The 21,396-nt window shown below is 40.7% G+C and overlaps 2 long non-coding RNA genes across 2 annotated transcripts in view; one reads left to right on the top strand and one right to left on the bottom strand.

Annotated features, from left to right (window-relative positions):
* The window catches only part of LOC120536312, a 12,223-nt gene extending 9,069 nt beyond the window's left edge, over window positions 1-3,154 (bottom strand). The window contains exons 1-2 of the long non-coding RNA XR_005635104.1: window positions 2,945-3,154; window positions 616-900 (exon numbers count right to left, since the gene is read on the bottom strand). This is a non-coding gene — a long non-coding RNA (uncharacterized LOC120536312). The remainder of the gene's footprint in view (window positions 1-615; window positions 901-2,944) is intronic.
* LOC120536311 lies at window positions 1,893-21,396 on the top strand. The gene is made up of 3 exons (XR_005635103.1): window positions 1,893-1,942; window positions 18,707-18,868; window positions 20,961-21,396. It is a non-coding gene; the product is annotated as an uncharacterized LOC120536311 (long non-coding RNA).

Raw genomic sequence — 21,396 nt, 5'->3', positions numbered from 1 at the left:
AGCGCTCTTCCGGATTCTGCGCCAGCCAGCTGATCCACTTCCAGCACGGATATCAAAACGGACACGCTATGGCGTTTTTCACCTGATCGCTCCAAGATGTGCCCAGACTTATGGTAAACGACGCAAGTCACATCATTCAAACATTCTGCCAAGCAACAGGAGCGAAAATGGAGAAGGGCTTCAAATGACATGTTTCAAGCTACATCCACAATTACAAAGCTAAGAGCCAGACATATTGAAAACTTGTGTCTACTATGAACTTGCATGGGACAAATATGGGATTACATTTGGAATTAGTCATTAAACTTTATTCAGGGACAGATGAGGATGTATATAACCTTAATACTGCAACAGCACTGGACAAGTCATATCATCCAGGGATGGTCACAAAAGAATGAGCTGGCGTTACACCATTAATAGCAGGAACGCCTATAAAAATGGCAACTCCTCACAGTCGCACAAGCTTTTCCAACTAGTGCAGCAAAAGGCAAGCAATCGTTTTAAGGATAACGAGACACCTGAAAGAGCCATGTAAAGAGCAGAGAATCCATCCATTTGTGATGCTCGGCACCGACACTACAATATATAACACCATAAGTCTGCTGGACATCTTACCTTGTATAAATGCGTATGTCCGAGCCAACAGTGAATGCCAAACCGCTGTTTCTTTGTAAGGGTTTCAATTTGTTTCCTCAGCTGGAGGACCTCCCTTCTCATACATACGATTTCTTCAAGAAGCAGAAGCATAGTCGTGGTCCTCAAAAATTTCATCATCCTTCCCTGGTGTGTCGGTCGCTTCCTCCTCTCCCAAAGTCTTGTAAGTGGAATGGAGAAATTGTTCCACTAATACAACACAGGAACCGCTCCCTTTTTCAACAGTCAATGCTCTGCCCTTGGACCCTGGATCACAAAATTTTATTTCATTTTTTTTAAAATGCCGGCTACAAACTTGGATATAGGGACAAATAGTGACAATCCATTTAGATTAGGTTTCTGTATAAGAGGGAAATGTTTGATAACTAAGTACTTTACATAAAGGTACACAACAATGTTCAGCTATAGAGCTAGCTGTATATGGAAACTTAAACTTATGTTTCTCAGACATTCTCACGCCGAAACAAAAATCACAAATGCAGTACGAAAAACGGAAGTGACTGAGCAGGCTGAGATTTCACTGGACATATGTCACCCCACCGTGTGCATATGGCTTATACCAGTGGTTCCCAAACTCAGTCCTGGAGACCCCCAGTAGGTGCAGATTTTTTTGTTCCAACCAGATTCACAATAAGTTATAATAACTGATCCTATTTAATTAGCTAGTCTTTTTTCCCCCTCTTATTCTTCATTCAGAAAAGCACAATGACTTTTACATTATAAGACATTTAGAAATTACTATTTTTTCTGTAGCTTTAAATGTTTAACTCTTTGTTGTTTTCCTACTATATCCCCCTACCCCCATCATTGTATCCTAATAGTGACAATTAAAAACAAGCAAATAGACACCCAGGCGAACAACACTAAAGGATGAAAGGCTGCAACTGCTTCAGCGTCAAACCCACTAATTAGTAAATACAGTAATGGAAAGGCAGGACTGAAATCCACATAACATTAATTTTTATTAAAATATATTAATCCAGTTTTTTTAATTTCTTCATTGACCCGAAAACCCAGGAACTAGTAAATAATACCTCACTTAATTGGGCTAGGAGTGCAATTACAAACAGAAATTGGATGGAACAAAAAAAAAACCTGCAGCCGAGTTTGGGAACCACTGGACTATACGGACATCATCCGTAAGCGGAACAAAAAGACACGCAGCAGGTGTAGCCAGAGGGAGGAGTCCTCATCGTCGCAACGCATTGGGAAAAACCAATGAAAACGCAGGCGGGAAGCTTTCGACATGGACGTTTACGCGCGCTTTCATGCAGGTCGACAGCAATAGGTGAGTTAAAAATTGTCATTTTTTCCGAAAGTATCATTTGTATTATTGCGATTTCTGTTTTATTATTGCATTGCACAGATTTGTTTCTTGGCTAGTAACAAAATACCGTACATGAGAATGACACACGCTACACTTCCTACACGTCTCCCTGCTGCTAAAGCCTACAGATCGAGGGCTATGGCAGCCGGCGAGCCACGGATGTGAACCCTGAACCGAGGTCGCCTCACGTAGCCGGAGTTAGGCGGTGCCGGTAGGCGTGCATTGTGCGGGAAAAGTGAACTACGCTTCTTGGAGCCGATAGAGCTGAGCGGTGCGTCGGAGAAGCCAACTACTTTATTTCGTAGGACCCAGCACCCGTTTAGCGTAACGTGGCTAATTCCATTCATCCTTCTCTCGAACCCACGTGCTGTTACCATATTTTGAAAAATATTTCCTGTAGTGTACATGCCGCAGACTCCGAAGTGGTGTTAGGTGGTCGCCAATGCGTAGTTTGTGTTTTTTGGCGGGATGTGAAGCATTATGGGTGGGCGGCCTCCGTCCACGTGGTGATTGACGGCGTCCAGGTGAGTCTCCCGCCTAAATGCTCGGTTTGGTTGAGCGCTTTAAACGGGTGGCCTTCAAGCTTCCCACTACTAGTCGACTTTCGCCTGTCAGGAGCTCAGCGGATTTGTTTGACCTGGCGGCAGCAGCAGCAGCACATCGCAGCTCCAGTAACCCTCCATTTGCAGAGAGGCATTGGCGTGATGTGGGATCAGCTGTGGGACAGACATGTTAAGGTCAGGGTTTAGTGTGAACGGCACAGTACAAAAAACGGTTTAGGGTGAATGTTAAGATTACAGTTGGGGTGGCCAGGGTGTACGTAGAGTTAAAGGGATTTACATTCCCAATACCGTACTAGTTACTTTAAACGCAAGACATTCGTTTCAGCGCGTGCCTGGGGAAGTCTTATTTTCTCACTCAATACAGAATCTAAATATTAAACTGCATTCCTAATCACCTTACCCTTAGATGCTGGCTTTTCTGTCCACGTATGTAAAAGTTTTGTGATGCTCCAATACACTGACAAATTGCACTGACATCGAGGCTAATCGGCTCTGCGAAAGATGTTGCTCGCCACGCTTAATTTGAAGTGTTTTAAAACCGTCTTATAGCGTCCTTACTGTCACGTTCACGGAATACAATGGCAGGCTTAACTGCTCTCTGCCAATTATGTGCCCGTCGCCACTCAATAGTGCCACAGTTAGAAGTCCAGTATTAATTGTAAATAATAGAAAACGTAAATTGGCTTAGTAAAGGCACACCGTTACTCCCTTTTCTGTGCTCCCGGATACCGAATAGGACTAAGACGTCTTATCTACATTAACTAAGCCGTGGGTGTAGAGCTTCAGTGGCCGCAGGTCTGAACAATCGGTTTTAGAATCAGCGACCCATTTTACCTCGTGTCGATCTCATTGTTTAATTAGCTGGTCTTATTTTGTGTTTAGAGCAGTGTTTCCCAACCTCGGTCCTCTGGGCCCAGTACCCTGTGGCTGCAGGTTTTTGTTCCAACCAGATTCCTAATCGGTGACAACACCTGATAACCCTAAGCGCATTTAATTAGCTGATATTTTTCTGTTATCCTACATTCAGAAAAGCACAGCAGCATGATTTTTACATTTTTAAGACATTTAGAAATATTTCTGCTTTTGCTATAGATTTAAATGCTTAACTCTCTTTTGTCGATTTCATTACATTTTGCCCTTTCTCTGTGCAGTTTTTCCCCTTCCATTGTATCTTATTAATGAGAATTAATGAGCAGAGCAGACATGCTGGAAAATAACACACAATAATCAAAGGCTGCAACTACTTTAACATCAGACCCACTAATTAGTAAATAATGGATTAATTAAACAATTGGAACACCTAGAAAAGTAGAATGAAAATCAAGATGAAAAATTGTTAAAGAAAAAAATAAATTATTTGTATATAATTTATAATAAATAAATAATAAATTATTTGTATATAATATATATACAGTGCATCACTTTATCCACATTTTATGTTACAGCCTTATTCCAAAATGGATTAAATTCACTTTTTTCCTCAGAATTCTACACCCAACACCCCATAATGACAACGTGAAAAAAGTTTACTTGAGATTTTTGCAAATTTATTAAAAATAAAAAAATTGAGAAAGCACATGTACATAAGTATTCCCAGCCTTTGCCATGAAGCTCCAAATTGAGCTCAGGTGCATCCTGTTTACCCTGATCATCCTTGAGATGTTTCTGCAGCTTCATTGGAGTCCACCTGTGGTCAATTCAGTTGACTGGACATGATTTGGAAAGACACACACCTGTCTATAGAAGGTCCCACAGTTGACAGTTCATATCAGAGCACAAACCAAACATGAAGTCAAAGGAATTGTCTGTAGACCTCCAAGACAGGATTGTCTTGAGGCACAAATCTGGGGAAGGTTACAGAAAAATTTCTGCTGCTTTGAAGGTCCCATTGAGCACAGTGGCCTCAATCATCCGTAAGTGGAAGAAGTTCAAAACCACCAGGACTCTTCCTAGAGCTGACTGGCCATCTAAACTGAGCGATTGGGGGAGAAGGGCATTAGTCAGGGAGGTGACCAAGAACCTGATGGTCACTCTGTCAGAGCTCCAGAGGTCCTCCATGGAGAGAGGATAACTTCCAGAAGAACAACCATCTCTGCAGCAATCTACTAATCAGGCCTGTATGGTAGAGTGGCCAGACGGAAGCCACTCCTTAGTAAAAGGCACATGGCAGCCCGCCTGGAGTTTGTCAAAAGGCACCTGAAGGACTCTCAGACCATGAGAAACAAAATTCTCTGGTCTGATGAGACAAAGATTGAACTCTTTGGTGTGAATGCCAGGCATCACATTTGGAGGAAACCAGGCACCGCTCATCACCAGGCCAATACCATCCCTACAGTGAAGCATGGTGGTGGCAGCATCATGCTGTGGGGATGTTTTTTAGCAGCAGGCAGGAACAGGGAGACTAGTCAGTATAAAGGGAAAGATGACAGCAGCAATGTACAGAGAAATCCTGGACAAAAACCTGCTCCAGAGCGCTCTTGACCTCAGACTGGGGTGACGGTTCATCTTTCAGCAGGACAACGACCCTAAGCACACATCCAAGATATCGAAGGAGTGGCTTCAGGACAACTCTGTAAATGTCCTTTAGTGGCCCAGTCAGAGCAGAGCCCAGACTTTAATCCAATTGAACATCTCTGGAGAGATCTTAAAATGGCTGTGCACCGACGCTTCCCATCCAACCTCATGGAGCCTGAGAGGTGCTGCGAAGAGGAATGGGCGAAACTGGCCAAGGATAGGTGTGCCAAGCTTGTGGCATCATATTCAAAAAGACTTGAGGCTGGAATTGCTGCCAAAGGTGCATCGACAAAGTATTGAGCAAACGCTGTGAATACTTATGGACATGGGATTTCTCGGTTTTTTTATTTTTAATAAATTTGCAAAAACTTTTTTCACATTGTCATTATGGGGTGTTGTGTGTAGAATTCTGAGGAAAAAAATGAATTTAATCCATTTTGGAATAAGGCTGTAACATAAAAAGTGATGTGCTGTGAATACTTTCCGGATGCACTATATATATACTCAGCAAAAAAAGAAACGTCCTCTGACTTTCAACTGTTTTTACTTTCAGTAAACTTAATGTGTAAATATTTGTATGAACACTAAAAGAGTCAACACCATAAGACATAAACTAAAAATGTTTCACAATGTGTCCCTGAATGAAGGGAGGCTCAAATTCAAAAGTACCAGTCAGTATCTGGTGTGGCCACCAGCTGCTTGAAGTACTGCAGTGCATCTCCTCCTCATGGACTGGACCAGATTTGTCAGTTCTTGCTGTGAGATGTTACCCCACTCTTCCACCAAGGCACCTGCAAGGTCCTGGACATTTCTGGGGGGAATGGCCCTAGCCCTCACCCTGCGATCCAACAGGTCCCAGACATGCTCAATGGGATTGAGATCCGGGCTCTTCCACTGCGAGGATGATCAGCTGTCCTTCCTGTCTCCCTGTAGCGCAGTCTTGGGCGTCTCACAGTGCGGACATGGCAATTTATTGCCCTAGCCACATCAGCAGTCCTCATGCCTCCTTGCAGCATGCCTAATGCACGTTCACGCAGATGAGCAGGGACCCTGGGCATCTTTCTTTGGGTGTTTTTCTCAGTCGGTAGACAAGTCTCTTTAGTGTCCTGCGTTTTTAGAACTGTGACCTTAAATGCCTACTTTCTGTAAGCTGTGAAGGTCTTAACGACCATTCCACAGGTGCATGTTAATTAATTGATTATGGTTAATTGAACATGCATGGAAAACATTGTTTAAACCCTTTACAATGAAGATCTGTAAAGTTATTTGGATTTTTAAAACATTATTGTTGAAATGCACAGTCCTGGAAAAAGGAACGTTTCTTTTTTTGCTGAGTATGTATCTCCATCCATCCATTTTTCCAACCCACTGAATCCGAACACAGGGTCACAAGGGTCTGCTGGAGTTACTCCCAGCCAACACAGGGCGCAAGGCAGGAACCAATCCTGGGCGCACACACACACCAAGCACACACTAGGGACAATTTAGGAGCGCCAATGCACCTAACCTGCATGTTTTTGGACTGTGGGAGGAAACCCACACAGACACGGGGAGAACATGCAAACTCCACATAGGGAGGACCCCCCCTGGAAGCAAACCCAGGTCTCCATACTGCAAGGATATATATATATTCGCCATACTGCAAGGATATATATATACTACATTTTTTTACCAAACTTAGTTTTCTAATTTCTATATTGTTCTCAAAACACATAATTTGGGAAATAACACATCACTTAATTAGCCCAGGAGTCCAATTAAAAACAGAAGCTGGATGGAACAAAAACCTGCAGCCACAGTTTGGCCCCCAGGACCAAGGTTGGGAAAACACTGATTTAGAACAGTAGAACAGTGAATTATGTTTAAGAATGAATTTATCCATTGATTTAAATGCTCAAGTTTCTTTGGTCATTTTCACTTTAATTTCTTGTACACAAAGTATAGGGAAAATATAGTAATTGTCCCAAAAATGTTAATGGACCTCTCTGAGTCCAAAAATACCATTTTTGGAATTATGTCTGTGTATGTTTTGTAAACAAGATAACCTGAGTTTGCTTTCACTTAGGTCAGGGATCTCAAAGGTTTTCATTCTAACCCTTTTCTTAATTAGTGACCTGTTTTTGCTGCTAATTAAGTAATTTTGAATTAATGCAGAGTAAGAGGCTTTTGTTGTGGCATTAAATTTTAACGCAAGTTGTTTTGACCCCCCCCCCTTTAATGCTTTTATACTTTTCTCTCCTGTGATGATGCTTGTAGACTATGCCATTTGCTTTTAAACTTTAGTTTTTCTTTTTTTACTTGGTTTTAATAAGTCTAACCATTACATTCAATAACTTCTTAAACCTGCTACATTTGGTTTATGGCCATGGTGAACTGGAGCCTATCCCAGCAGCACTGAACATCTACCAGGAGCTGGGTGGGGTTGGATGGGGTGTTTGGAATGCAGTACATCTCATGCCACAAACTCTCAATGGGCCTAATTTTAAAGTCTGAAGTTAACAGAATTTAAAGAGTCTGTCAGTATTTCATTTAATAGAGCTACAAGTTAATTCAGACAAGAATGTCTTCGGTGTTAATCTGGTTGTGTTAAAGTTCAAGAAAAGGTTTTCCCCTCTCAGTCAAAGCCGTTTGTTAGGTCAGTACTGCAAGAATAGGTTTCATGTTCCTGAAGGGCACAGACAGGTCTGGGGTATTAATAATTTAATAATTTCAAACCTGCTTAATCCAATTCAGAGTCATAGAGGAATATAAATGCATTGGTAATTAAATCTGAATGACAGTTCTTCCAAGAAACTAAATATGAGAAATGTATTCCAAAACATTTAGAAAAGTTAGTGTTCTTGCACTATGTCCAGTCCTGCTTACCTGTTCCATTTGTTACCATGTCTAATTGAAAGTGTTCATTGTAGCTTAGTGTTGGTTTTTACCCTGAACATCATCTCTGTTTAGAGCAGACTTGAAAGCATATGGGCCTGAGTTGAGGGAGCAGGGGTGGCATGCCGAGTTGTAAGTAACTGAAAGACGCAGGTGCTTGGAGATTTATGGAAATCCCTTTCATTTTGCATCCATTACAGTGACATTTAGTGGGAAACAATGAATTCATATGCCCGGAAGATAAGGTTTTTTTTTTACAGGTAGAGTGAAAGGTATGTGTATGTGCTGTGACCTTCTTTATGTGGTGTTGCATTTTTTATGTAAGTCCACAATGCAAGGCAAACAATGAAAAGGATAAAAAGATTTATAAAATCCAGGGTTCAGGCTTAAGCACAAAAATACAACGTACCTTCCTGTTAGTGTTAAGACCTTAGATTATTCATTTAGAGCCTTGCTACTTTGTCAACCTTGGAGAAGAGGATTAGGAGAAGTTGGGCAACAGTGTGAGGTAAGAGGACTTAACTTCATTTCATTGTGCTCAGGTTGGGTCCTCTCTGTAGTGTTGGTCACATCATGGACAAGCTGGGATAGCAGACAAAGGCACCTTACATGTAACTGAAATTCCTGGGAGCTTTGGTGGTCCAGCCTTAACCCTAATGTTCCTTCCTTTGAAAATATATTCACTAGTTAAGGTGGGAGAGAAATGTCTTAACTTTTGGCTGATCCCACAGTTAGCATAAAGTATATGCTGCTTAGGCTGGTTTGGACAAAAATGGATAAAAGACAATCCTTCCACCTGATTTTAACTGATGTACCTAAAAAGACAACCAAATCCATTAAATGGCTTGGGAAAACCTGCTGAATATTTCAAATACATAACTAACCCCTTTTATACTTTAATTTTGTTATTTAATACAAAGAGTATCTGTGTGTGTGTGTTTTTTTTTTTTTAAATCTGGTATTATTTATAACGGGATTCTCACCAAAGTGTTTTAATATGATGGAGGCTTACCAGACAACAGTTTTAAATACCTAAAACGGGTGTTGTAGAATCTGCTGGTTTTATTTACCTGAGTGATTCTATGCTATAGAGAACTGACTCGGTTTCAGGATAAAGTACAGCTTGAGGTGAATATGCCAAGATCAGATTCGAGACTTTTGACACAAAACAGTTTGTTTTTGTTTTAGCTTCTTTGAAAACGGAGAGCAGTTTGTTTGTTCTTATTTTTGTGCTGCCTGGAGGAATGAGATTGATTGTGTGTCTGTGTGAGTGAACATGCATACACATGCACATGTATTTGCTCTGGCTGCTGGCTTATTAAAGGAATACTCCACCCAAAAATGATGATCTATGTACAGTATCTGTTACATACCCATGTTCTTTCTAGTGATGGCCCTGGGGAAAAAAAGTTGTTTTCATGGAGAAAAACACAGATATTACTGTACATATTTCTCCTGAGGGGGAAGATTGATCTTTTACAAAAAATATAAATGCCACAAACAACTTGCTCAACCATATACAGGAATTATAAAACAGAAGAATCTTTTGATCTAGATAAAGATGAGAGAGCAGTCCCAGTGAGGTATTTATAAAGAAGTATTGCTGAAGGTATGAAGGATCCCCAGTAGCACTTCTTGACACACTTCTGCTTAATAGTTCATTGGCTAAAAGCCCTCAATGTATTGTATCGGACAAGATTTGCAGCGTTGTTTGTAATGGCAGTTCTGTCTTCGTTTTGTATATCCTACAGAGTGTGCCCCATAACTGAGCTTTCCTTGTTAAGCAGCATGTTGTGGGTCTCTCTTGAGGTGATGTTCTTGTTGGTGGCCCAGCACACCACACTGGCAATCGCAGAGTAAATGAACATGTAAAGGATGACACTCCCCACATTAAAGAAATGCAGTTTCCTAAGAAAAAAAATACAAATGTCTGCTCTGCTCAGTCTTATATAGTAACTCAGTTACAAAACCAGTCTGTCATTGATTGTGGACTCCCAAGTACTTGTAGCAGTGCAATGCATCCCCGTCCTGAATAGTGACTGACACAGTGGGCTTCAATGGGGGCCCAAACTTAAAAAACAGATGATAATATAAAATATCCAGAAAGTCCTAGATAACTCATGTTGCATAATCCAATTATCAGGTATCCAGTCACATGTCACGCTCCTCAACAAATTTGAATGCACACCTGCAATTTCAAGATCCCAGGTCTCTCTCAAGGTGGAGGAATTACAAAAACGTACTCTCTAGTCTGTCCTATACCATTGACTACCAATCCAGAGAATGGAAAAGTAGGATGAAATGAAGATCAAATCTTGATATTTCCACATGTTAAAAAAACAATGGGTTGTACTTTTCTTATGACTGTGTGTACACAAAAGTATAATGTGTGTGTGTGTGTATATATACTTGTTCCTGTGGTTTACTGTTCATCAGCATTATGATTTGTGGGTAGAAGCTGTCTCTGAATAGACTGGTACAAGTGTCAGTGGCCATGTACCACCTGCCAGAAGGAAGGCATGAGAAAATGTCTGGGATGGATGACTGAGGTATTTAATTTATCCTGTTCCCTTTCTAAAGGAGCAAGTGTTGTACATGTCCTGAATAGAGCTGTAAAACCACCAAAGGCAGACAAACCTAACACCATTGGACAAATATGTTGTGAAGTAATTAACCCTCTCGCCCAATAAGTTTATTTGTTCATTAAATTGATTGTGGTATGTTGATACATTGAATACTATGGATCCTTCCCAGCAGGAGGAAGGGGGGGTGAACTATTATGTTTTCCCATATTCAAAACAAGTGCTTGTCACGCAGTTGTAAGTTGGCCTGTTATGAAGGCATGTGCCCTTTAAAAGAACAGTACATTGAGCATCCTTGGAGTTGTGGAAAGAAACAAAGCACGTGATGGGAGAACATACAGGCTTGATAGAGACAACAGCCAGATTTGGAATTCAAACCTAGGACACGGGATCAATGAGGCAGTAGCTCTGATCACTCTATGCTGCTCTATTTATTTTATGTTAATTGAAAACCTCTAATAAACATTTATTTAACATGATCCAAGCAGGCCGTGTACAGTATGTCCCTTTTTTTTTTTTTTTAGGCTTCAGTTATTTTGCATAGTTTTTGTCATTGTACTTCCCTTCTTTTCAGAACTTGGGGATTAATTGTTAAATATGCTAAAAGACATTTTTATTACAATATAGTTAACTTTCAATGTAGTGCTCATAAACGGATACACATGACCTACTTGATTGCCATGTCACTCTTAGCACCAAAGTCTGTGCTTCATAAAGTTATGTCTGTAATGAATCTAGTAAAATTAGAATTAAGGATGTCCTCTCTAAAAGACGAATTGGTCCTAGGACAACTGACATACAGTATTTCTATGTGAAAATGCTCATGATACAGGATATAACTTTATTAAACCAGTTGAAAGAAATAAACCTGACATCTAATTAATTTGGAAATATTCAAATTACAGAAGCTGTTGTTTTTCCTTTAAAATGAATGATGCAAGTTTCAATACAAGAGCAAAGAGGATAAAGCAAGTTCCTTTGATTGCTTTTAATGCAATTATGACCGAGTGTTGACAACTATGGATGCTTTTTAGCGTTCCCACTGCCAGATGCCTAACCATAGATCTTTCTGCATGTCCTCTTGACAGTCAAGTCACCTGACTGCCAGGGTTGATCAGAGGCAAGAGTGATGTACAGTAAATGCCAAGACCTTGCCCTCTGGATACTCTTTAATGGAAAAGCAAAAGGCTTGGTCATGGTGCATTTGGGGTTAGGAGCTTAACACTGTATGTGATATATTTCATCATTAGTAAAAATTCATCACCGTCTCGTTGATTGGGCCATTATCGAGTAGCAGGCAGACTTGGGAGGTGTTTTATGGAAGGTGCACCTCTCTCTCAATGTGTAAATGGCTCACCTTTATCAGAGGTGGGCTAATGTTGCTCATATTTTTTGGAAAAAATCAATACCCAGAGGGAGAATATAAAAATGAGAGAGAGAGAATCCCATATTGTGCCTGTGTTACAGCATTTTGTCGAGATGTAATGAGAGAGAGAAAACTGTGCTGAAACTGGCTGCTTTGCAGCGATGTGCTGCCCTTATGTGGTCTGCTTTTAAAGAAAAGGGGGATTGATTGCTTATCTAAGAAAGAAAGAAGAAATTTCTAAATGTGTGCACAAGATTTTTTTCTTTGAATCATTTTTAGGATTTTATAATGTGAAGCAGGGATGCCTTCTATTCTGATGCACTTGTTAAAATGTCCAGATTTCTTCTATGCCAATTATATAAAATGGTTGGTCTTTCTGTAGTTGTACTCGCTTGGTTGGAGGCGGCCCTTCCCATTGGAAAGCATGTGGTAGTCACGCAGGGCCAGCCAAAGAGACAAGAGGATTTGTGGCATCTCTTTGAATAAATGGTTTTGCAGAGCTGCCTTAGCTAGCCATGCAGTGTGAGTGGAGTGGAATAGTGAATAAACAGAAGGTGGCATGGCCAACTGCTTTTCTTGACCACTTTTACCCAACTGGCTCTCACAAACGACAAAGCTAAGTGGCTATTAGGTGCCATTTCGAAGAATGGAATCAATATGGACAACACCTTTAGTGTTTGAAAGAATTGTGCAAACGATCCTGCCGGCCTTGAATTCATTCTTGATTTTCTTTGGTGTTTATCAGCAGTTTTGTTTGTGAATATTTGAGTGAAAATGTACAATGTTTACATCTATTTAGGGTTTTCAAACTCATGCTGCAGCCCCACTTTTTTTTTTTTTTTTTTCTCCCCTATGCAAGGTGCCAATTTAGATCAAAAGCATCTGGTATTTCCAGGGCATCCCTACCCATAATTCCCTAGAATGCACAGCATGTGTGATATCACCAGAACAACAGCATAAAGGTCAGCATTGGCCTTTCTGGGGCATCAAAGATTGTGAATGATCTCTGGTGTTGCGTGAAAACAGAAATCGTTTTGATACTGCAAGTCTTGAAACGTTTTTACAGTTGACAACAGATCAGTTTGCCTTTTAGCACTGACGTTGACTTGTCCTATGTTCATGTCTGTGCTCTGCTAGATGTGGAGAACTAGCAGTTTCAAAAAATGTGTTGGACCAAGAGATTAAATATAGCCAAAAAAGAAATAAAACAGAGTTGTGACTTGAAAGTGATACTGTTGTCATAAGAAAAAGGTGAATCAAAAATCGTAGTCGGAATTTCAGAGTCAAGATCAGTAACCAGGGACATTTTGTGTGTGTATAACTCAAGTAAAGGGAGAGATCTCATACTGTACATTTCTTGGAGTCGTCAATCAAAATGTCTACTCTTGTATGTGGTGTTCAGCGTGTTGTGTGTTTTGTTTTTTTTGTTTATTTTTTGTAGCTGCCATTTCATCAGTTCCATGCAGCTGTTGGGTAAACAAAACATAAAATTAAGTGCATCATAACCTTTTGTGATCCTTCCTTCATATTCATTTAGCTCAGAAAAGGTGACAAGCCTCAAAGACACAAGTCAAACCTGTGCATCAACAGCATAGGCTTCACCAAAATTGAAAGGCAGGCTGGAAAGAGGGGCACGGACTCTACAGCCCAAAAATTGTTTTCACAGGAAGAGAGGGTAAAAAAAAACATTAAAGCTTAGCCCCAGAAAACAAGACAAGGTTACTTTTACCTTTAATAATTTATTTAAAGGATTTAAAAATATAATTTATACAATGTAGTGGCAGTAGGTGAATAAAGGGGTTCACCTTAAAAACCAAAAATCAATTCAAAATCGGTAGAAATGAGGAAACCCAAAAAAATAAAAACACCAGAACAAAAAAGTCCAGAAGATGGGAAGAAATCTCCGTACCAAAGCAGCCATAATAAATTACTCTTCATATTTGATATAGCTTTGTCAGTTTTTATTACTATTTAGGATTAATTTTCACAGCTTTACTTCTTTGTTTTAACAAAACCTTTTTTTTTTTTTTCTTTCAGTTTTCATTAACCATTGTAGGCCTGAATTGGGCATGACATTGTTCTTAGCATTGGACTTATTGTATAGGAAGGAAGGAGAGAACATGGAACATTTTAATTTCTTTAAACTGGGCCTTCAATCAATCCAAAGTGTGCAAATGAGATGGGTGGCAGTTTTCTGTCCCGGTCTGCATTGCAATAGAGTGAGGTGGGAGGGAATCTGCAGTCAAATGAGATTAATTTGACCCTTTTTGACTTCAGCTTAAGGGGTAAATGCAAGAAACGGGGGTCACTGCTAAGACAGAATGTTTTAAGTGTATCATATATTCAAGCTCACTTGTGCCTTTTTAATTAATTCACCTCTTCTTCTGTATTAACATCAGCCTGAGAAGAAGCTTTATGGTTTTATTAAAATCGGCAGAGATTGTAGAATCATATTAAAAATGCCTGGCATTTTAATAAGGGGTTGGCCATAAAAACCTTTTGAGAGGTGGAGGCTGTCAAACGGGAGACTCCGCCAATAAAACTTAATGTGGCTTAATTTATGGAGTGCAACATGCAGCGTTTAAGGGGGTTGTGTCAACTATAAGGATGGAAAATGGCATTTCCTCTTCATACCATCATCTTCATCAACTGTTGGGATGTCACCTAAGCCTCTGTCCTCTTAAATGTTTAATCTCAGTAATGCCAATCTAGTCCTTTTGCATAATTAGGTTGCAATATATTCGTACACAGCCTATTTTATGGCATCTGTCATGACATTTCTCTGAACTGATTACATTTGACTATGAAATGCTTTTGTGTTTTTAGGGCCATCTTTACAGTTTAAGGAAACAACAGTTGCCAGAGCAGTGAAAGCTTTTATTTCCATTTTTTGTATTTGTATAGACCATCATGTAGAATTGACCAGTTTTACCTTTTTCTCAAATGTTTACCAAGCAACCTAAGCCGCTCAGTTGAGGGTCCATTTTCTATTTAATCCACTGCTGGTTGTCACTTTAAGGACTCTTCGCTATAAACTTATTGCAGGCATCATGCATTAAAACGGACATGCAAAAGTGGATCAATTGCCCAACAGGTGGAAATAATTAAAAATTGCTGATGACATGACTAAAAATAAATGTTAAATAAGTGAAGATCATAATTCTGAAGAAATAATGTTGTGGTGGCTGTAAGAAGGCCAACAGAAGAAAATGGAGAGTCAGGCTGTCTGATTTTGCTGCTCTACCTAGAAACATATTTAGCTGTTCTTTGCACTTTTACCTTCAAGGTGAGTCTGTCAAATGGAAAAGGAATTATCTAAGAATATATTTAACACTGCAGAAAGAAACTGGGCTGTGCAAACCACCATGATGTGTTATGAAACAGGAAGTTTCTTTACATGTTTTGTAGGAATTTCACAGTATATTTTTTTTTGGATAATGCGTGCATCTGTTTTGGAGTTTTTCTACCCAAGAAATTCAGTTTCAATATTTGTTTATAGAAGGTTGAATAGTTATTTTGCAGTTTTTTCTTTTTGTTTTGTTATGGGTGTATTGATAATCACCATGCCCATAACTACCCTGAAAGACCCAGGCATACAAGATGTGTGATGTCACCCTAGTGACCACTTAAAGGTCAGGGCAGTAATTGTCTAATTATCAGCAACTGGACAATATTCACTTGAGGCAGCAGCTTATCCTCAACCTGGAGAGGGCACTCCACCCTTTTGCCTGGTCATTAGCGATGATCTGGCAGCCCTGATATTATTCAAAGTACACTTCTGGTGTCTGGCCTTGTGATTTGTAAGGCACTGACATGCTACAATTCATCTGCAAAATGTATGCCTAACATTGTCAAACTATCTTAAAGTTCAGGGTCCGGGCAGAATGGAGTCTATCTCTGCAGCATCAGGTACAAGGGTCCACTCGTGCACACATGGCCGACTTTGAATCTTAACACACGTTGACTCTTATAATAGCCCAGACAGACATGAAGGGTGCGTATAATCTTCACACGCAAATGGCAACTGTTGCAAAGTTTGAAAGTCACACGCCGCACCCTTTGGTGTTATTCTTATTAAAATATTAGAAATATGTTGACAAGAACAAACCATTCAGCCCAACAAAGCCTACATATCCTATCCACGTAATGTCTCCAAAATAACATCAAGCTGGTTTGTTAAGGCCTCTGAAGTGCTACTGTCCACTGTGCTACTTGGTCATTTATTCCATGTGCCTGTAGTTCTCTGTGAACTGCTTGTCTTATTAGTCAGTGGGAGATCTGCAGTCGTCTTGTAATGTGGACATCAGTGTTGTCAAAAAAAAAAATCAAATATCACTTCAGAAATTATTGAACAGTACAATACTTACGGTAGCACCGCTGTCTCGCTGTAAGGGAACCGGGGTTTGCATGCCAGGTCCTCTGGTGTGGAGCTTCTTCCCGTGTCTACGTGGGTTTCCTCCTACTAACTGAAGACATGCAGGTTAGGTGAGTTGGTGACCTTGCATTGGCCCTGGTATGTGTTTGGTGGGCATGTGTGTTTGCCTTGCGATGAATTGGCACCCTCTCCAGGGTTTGCTTGTGCCTTGCAGCCTAGCCTAGCTGGTGTAAGTGCAGGAGTAGGTGGACTGGCATTCTGACTGGGTTTGAGGAAAACCTTCCACCAGGGCAGGAGGCCATTATGGAAAGAGTGCAACAATGGGGACACAACCAAGCCAGAAAGATCCCACGTTTCTAGCCCGTTCGGGGGGGGAATCATTTATTTCACTGGAAATTTGGTCCCCAGAACAAGAGGTGGCAGTGCTCCTCTGACAAAGTCTTGATTTGGACACCCACAGGGCTACCTGAGGTTTGTATTATACAAGGGCAACCCTTTCAGGGTCATTGGGTGCTGTTGGGAAAGGACCTCCCTGTTATGGGCAGCTTCCACGTGACCCAGAAGTGCTTTTGCCGTTCAGTGATGTGGCACCAGCAGTATTCCCAGGTCCAAGATTAATGGAGATGTCTTGCCTGACTCAGGGAGTTCTAGTCTGGAGATTGAGGACAAGACTTACATGGAGAAGAGTGGAGGAAATGCAGCATTGGATTGTGCTTGTGATTACTGGTGCGTTGACCTGTGAAAGGTGTTTAGTGTAGTACACCTCATTTGTACTCTTGACAGTGGTTGTGTACTTGTGTCTGGCATCTGGGGCTCTAGTGTGTGCCCTGTTTTAGTTATAGTGGGTTACACTCCAGCCCCACCCCTGTAATCCTGGTTTGGATTAAGCAGGTTAGAAAATGACATGACAATACTTGTTTTCCGTCCTATTGATTCAATCCACATCAGATGTGCTTTCCTGTTCACTCGTTCTGACTGACAGTTTAACATTTATTTCTGATGCTCATTTTCATACAAGGCATCTGGCCCAAAGATCATTTGACCCACTGACTTCTAAATGCACAAACGCCGCCGTTGACATGGAGCAGCAGCATCACCTCCTCTCATTCACTGTACCTCTGTAAAAATGGCAGCCTTTAAACAAAAGTGCCCCATATAATTCAGTGCCACTTATAATGCTGGCACGTTAAGGCTGAATTGATTCTTATCTCTTTGTGCTCATTGCTTCTTCTTTTGTTTTGACCCATGCACTTTAGTAAAATTGTAGGAAGGAAAATGAACTATGTTAAGGAAAATCACACAGACACAGGGAACTGGACAGACCCCACACAGACAAGGGATCTGAACCCTTGAGGTAGCAGGGATAACCCTAGCACCATTGTGTCACACATGAAAGGTTAAATTCATTTAAAAAAAAAATAATTTAAATCCGATATTTCCTTGGAATCCAGGAAAAGCAATGAAAGTAGTAGCAAATGACTGAGGAAAGCTATGCTAATAGGGTCGTGGAATTACTTGGGCGCAGTTTTGCAGGGCCCATTAAAACCATATAATGTGCCTGTCTGAGTATCGCCAAGGTTGGATGTATTTTCAACATTTTAATATCTAGCAGGTGAAATTTTACTATTCTGTAACAGGTGGTGGTTGTTAGTTCATTCAGGATTTTCAGAACAAAAAACTTGAGTTGCTTTAAGTCCTCTGGGGAAAGACCAAGAGCATCCAACAGTCGCAGACAGGCAGACAGATCGCTTGCTGGGGGCCACATGTCATCTCGTCTTAGTTTAAACTATCTTTTTGCAAACATGATGGCATGAAATGCAGGGATGAAAGTTTGAACTGGGGCATCCAGCAGTATGGTGAATGGTGAGGAGAATCTTTTGGCATTGCTGAATCCATTCTTGCTTCCTGTATATTTAGCTTTTGAGCATTCCATGCAGCTTGAAGTCCTGTCAAAGATTCTGTTGTCCAATCAGAATGCCCAGGAGAGGGTGACTTCCATTTGGCAGAGGCCTCCAGGACTATGACTGACTTCTCCAGTTATAACAGACTGAGGACCCCCAACCCATGCAGGTTTATTTTCACGAGGGATGCTGCTAACTGGAGGTTTTGCTTTCCTCTCCTCTATTATCAACTGGCTGTAGTTCAGCAGTGAATTAATGGGTAGATATTGTTAGATTCAATTTATGTTAATCGGTGTCAAACTACTTTTCTTTTCCTGTCTGTTTAATTAAATGGGTGTCTTTGTGTTCTCATTATTTAATTAGTAATTTGTGCAGTTTGTCATTGCATTTACCTGTGAACTTGTTACAGTGCTCAGTGCCTGTACTCTGTGAAAAAGATAAACTGAATTTTGGTATAACTGATGGTATGGTCAGAACATTTTATAAAGTTGTGATTTTGAAACGGTTTTGATTCCTTGTAATACTGATTTTTATCAGTTTATTTTCCTAGGTTGAAAATCACAAGTGAAAACTCTTCTTTATGCAGCAACACACAACATTTTTCATGGACCTCCAGGAAGCTGTGCCCTTCTGTTTTACAGCTTGCCTTCTGAGTGGAGTGTGCATGTTCTACTCCTGGGCCGCCTTCATACAGTATCTCTGAGTCATGCAGGTAAGGTTAATTGTAGACTCCAAGTTGGCTCTGTATAAGTATCTGTGTGATCGTGCCCTTTGGATAGGCTGGTGCCCCATCTAGGGATGTCTCCTTCCTTGTGATCAATGCTGTCATAATAGGCTCTGGCCTTCAGTAACCCTAAATTGGATTAAATGGACCCTTAACATCTAGGCCATTCTGGTTCTCAAGGTGGCCTTTTTTTTGCATCAGTAAAATATCTTGGGAGCCCAACTTATGTGACAGGGACCTCTTCTGTATTAATGAAAGATGGCTGTTGGTCACTGCTGCATAATAAACTGGTCATCTGTTTATATTGGTATGGCCAGAATAATTGAAATTGGTTGTAAATAATTGCATCTCAGTGGTCATTCATGGAGGTAAGTAACGTCAAAAAAATGAACACAATGGAGGAAGAATTGCAGTACATGCAGCACCTGCTGTATAAACACTGAGGGATGACCAGACAGTTCCACCTTCAAAGTGTATCATACCTGTTTATATATTAAATTATAAAAAAAAAGTCTGTCTAGTTTTGATGTTTTACAGAATTGTGTCCTATGCTCTTTATGGAAAGGCCACTAACCATTCTTTTACCTTGCCTTCCCATCCCAGTGCCCTCTTTGTGGGCCTCACTCAAGGTTGCAGGCCCATAGCCTTAGCCAGCAGACAACACTGAATACACATTTAACCATCAAAGCTCTTCAGGGTTTTTTTTTTCCCAAGGAGGCATTTCTCTTTCACTTTTTGTTCACACACTGTCCTTCAAACTGTAAAATGAGAATGGGGACTGATTGATTACAGCAAGGGGGAGTCGGAAGCCATTTCAAAAGCTTTCCCTCCATCAGTGTAATGACTGGGCCATCCATATCCAAGAAGAACAACAGCACCACTGGCCCCGGACTCCTGTAGACGATTGCAAGTTTGCAAAGGAAAAGGTCTTCAAAGCTGATTGTGTTCTAATAAAGTTTATTATCAAGAAGGGGTTAATCCTCCTGCTAATCCCCATGAGTCCAAAGGAAAGCTGGATTATGTACTTGCTATAATCCCAATGAAATTGTTAGGATTTAGTTAGTTTTAGGTGACCAGATGGCTTCAACTGGAATCCCTTCCCCACCTTTTACATCCCCAGCTCTCGCACCCCTGCCTCCCTCCTCATTTTGAGTTTACATCTACTGTTTCAGAGCTCAGCGTTCATATTGTTAATGGGAAGTGATTGGAAATGGAGTCCTTGCAAGCTTAATTTCGGTTACTAGTTTTGACTACTGTATATAAAGAGGCTGCTGACCAGCACACCTTGTTTCAATTTAATCCGGGATATTGCATGGCATTGAACAACAGATCTTGGCTGCCAGATTCTCTTCCCACTGCAAATAAGTAGTAGCTACTCTTATTTACTGTATCTGTAGAAAGGTGGCATGGTAGTGCAGTGGCTAGTGCTGCAACCTCTGGATTCATATCTAATGCCTGGTTATTGTGCATGTGGAGTTTGCATGGATTTTCCTCTGGGTACCTTGGTGGAACCTCTTAAATCAATTCAGCATCTTTTGGCTGGGTTGGTGGAGTGTAGCCTAGCAGCACCTTGTACAAGACATGGACAGAGGACCAGACTATTACAGGGCCCACCAACACTCTCTCCACTGGGGCCGAGTTAGAATCTGCACTTTAACTATCCCAAATGTCCTTTTGGGTGTGGGGAGAAAATGTCTGCAGACAGGTGGAGAATTTATACACTCCAAACAGTGACAGGATACATGATTTGAAACCAGGACCACCCTGTATCTGTTGGGCAGTAGCACTTGCCACTGTGCTACCATGTGTTTCTATCTATCTAACAAAATGAGCAGCAGATGTGGTACTCCATTACTCCATCCCTCTACCGTGAAAGGTGCTATACAGAAAAACATATTAAAGTCAGGCATTTACATTGGCTGCCTTCATTTGCACCCTGCATGAGAATTGCTAGTCCGTTTCTGTAGCATTGCATCATATTCAGGGTTTTTAAAAACTGTTTAATATGCTTGCCTTTTTTACTTCTCCTGCCATTGATGTCCCAGCCTAACTTTTTATTTTCCCATTTTTCCCTGTGAAGGTCCAGTGCGGTCTAATGAGGCAATTAAGAACGCAAATAAAATAGATGATTACTTTGCCTTGAAGCACAGAATATAAATCAAGATGCCTCAGTGGAAGGAAATGGAGAACTACATTAAAACAAGTGATTTGGAGAGAGATCCTGTTCTACCCAAGAATGACGAGAATAGCAGAAATGTTGCTGAGGTGAGTAGAATTAGTGAGTGCCAGAGGATCACAATAGAAATGGGCAACAGTGAAAGGTAGACCACCAGAACTGGTACTTTGTCAGAGCTGATAACGGGACTGTGATACTTGTGTATGTGTGTGTCATGTCAGGAAAAATATGCAATGCTTCCAGAAATGTACAAAGTCAAAATTTAGCTGGTTAAAAGGGAAAGAACTTTAAAGCAGGGATTTGTAATGGCTCATTAATGAAGAGAAATAAAATTAAGAAC

This window comes from Polypterus senegalus, chromosome 10 (genome assembly GCF_016835505.1).
Source record: "Polypterus senegalus isolate Bchr_013 chromosome 10, ASM1683550v1, whole genome shotgun sequence".
In the NCBI taxonomy this organism is placed as follows: domain Eukaryota; kingdom Metazoa; phylum Chordata; class Cladistia; order Polypteriformes; family Polypteridae; genus Polypterus; species Polypterus senegalus.
The sequence above is the reverse complement of the archived record's forward strand: the minus strand, read 5'-3'. Positions and strand labels throughout refer to the sequence as shown.